The sequence below is a fragment of the Hippocampus comes genome, unplaced genomic scaffold, assembly GCF_001891065.2.
Source record: "Hippocampus comes isolate QL1 unplaced genomic scaffold, H_comes_QL1_v1.1 scaffold90, whole genome shotgun sequence".
Classification (NCBI taxonomy): Eukaryota; Metazoa; Chordata; class Actinopteri; order Syngnathiformes; family Syngnathidae; genus Hippocampus; species Hippocampus comes.
The window spans coordinates 1,119,083-1,120,986 of record NW_017804912.1 but is presented as its reverse complement, the minus strand read 5'-3'; positions in this window follow the sequence as shown (position 1 = coordinate 1,120,986).

Here is a 1,904-nt window from a genome sequence, read left to right as displayed (position 1 = left end):
TGTTTTTTTTTTTTGTTTTTTTTCCTGTAACCACACCTCCTGCCCAACCTGCTGAGTCAAAACATTTCTTCCACTCGTTCTCTTTCTGCCCCTCCCGAGTTTGCCTGGCCTGGAGCCATGTGTGTTCATTTGGATGGGTTTTTTTTTTCATTTAAAGCTCTGGGTAAGAGATGGGGAACCTAAATTATGTGAGGGAGTGGGCGGGGGGTGGGGAGCACAATTTTACATTAGTGCGACATATAGAACCACACACTTCGGAACGACATGTATGACAAAAAATGCGATTTTTAATTATGGACCAAATCTGTGCATGCATGTGCAAAATATGGGCTCTTAAAACACTTGGTTTTTGAAACGAGCCGCAAATGCTCGTTTGTGTGCCCTGCGACGGACTGGCGACCCGTTCAGAGTGTGTTCTGCCTTCCGCCCAAAGTCAGCTTGGGATAGGCTCCATCAACCCCCCATGGCTCTCTTCAGCATAAGCGGTGATGAAAAATGGAGATAACAAATTTCTCAGTGCATGTATTAACAAAAGAATTGACGTGCTATGTTTGTCCTTTACAAACCCAGAGGGCCAGAGGAAAAAAAATGCTCATCGTACTCGTGTTAAAATATTGGGCAGAATAAGCCCCAGCGTAAGGACAACTCAGCCATGTCTACCATCTAGTGGTCAATGGCGATATTACAACTCAAAACTAAAGTCGACCCCTTGCGCGCGTGTGGTTCGAAGGTTTGGATTTGCAAATTGGCGAAGTGTTCTTGATTGTTTTTCAACAATGATTTTAAATTTTGATTGCCGAAAAAAAATGGGTCTGGGTCCATCCGGCCATCTTGCACCAGTCTTGACGGCGCGCCTTTGCGCTGCCGCTGCAAACACGCAACAAATTTGGATCAACGGCAGTCTGAGTTGTGCTCAGCACGGCGACAAAGCCAAAAGTCACGCACGCAAACTGCCGTCTGTTTGCGTGTTTTGTGCCTTCGAGAGGGCGTGGTCTTCTGAGTGATGTCAGAAACTGCCGTGTTAATTCAAGCTGAACTTTAGTTTATCGGCGGCAAGTCTATGCATTGCTCATCTCAGGTTTGCGCTGCAATGCCCGAAATATTCCTCCCGATGATGCACATGCTGCACAAGCGTGCTCTCATTTGCCGTTTTGGTATTATAATGAGAGCTTGTGTAATTGGGACATACTATTAATTCATGATGCATCAAGTCGGGTATGTGATTTTCAAACCTTGTGCTATTTCTTGTGCACGCTGCAAAACGCACACACTTGCCTGCAGCCAGTTTGTGGGTGGAGGCCGAAGGGAAACAAGTTTGACAACAACGCGTGCGAGCAGCTTTGCTTTCGCGCCGGCCGTGATGAGGATCGCCTAAGTCATAAAGAAAGAAAAAATGCATTCCTACATCAGGAAAATTTGACTGCATTTTCCTACCATGTCGTCCAGGGTTCTCGCTTCAGTTTTCAAGAAAACGGCAAATATTTTCGGGATTGTTTGTAACTCCCTCTACCTTGACAATTTCAATTGGGGGGAAAAAAGCAAGCTGCGATTGGTCTCCGATGTTGAGTGTTTCTTCCTCAAATCCCCAAGATACCAATAACTTGCACGTGATGTCATCACCTTACGGTCCGGGCCACAACCGGAAGCAATTGGAAGTTTACAACGGCAAAGTCGAGCTGAGTGCGGTGTCATTCGTGTAAGGAGATCAACAATGTGCCGGGGGTCTCTCCAAGTATTCTTACTCTGGCGCACAGTCTTCATTCTCGCAGCTCATTTCACCTCAAACGTTGACGACAACGATGTCGTGCCATCGCATTTCAGGCGCAATTTTACAGACAATGAGAACGGTGGGCATCGGCCTCGTGGCGCGGGTGCTTCGCCCTTCTTCTTCACTGCTCAGTGGT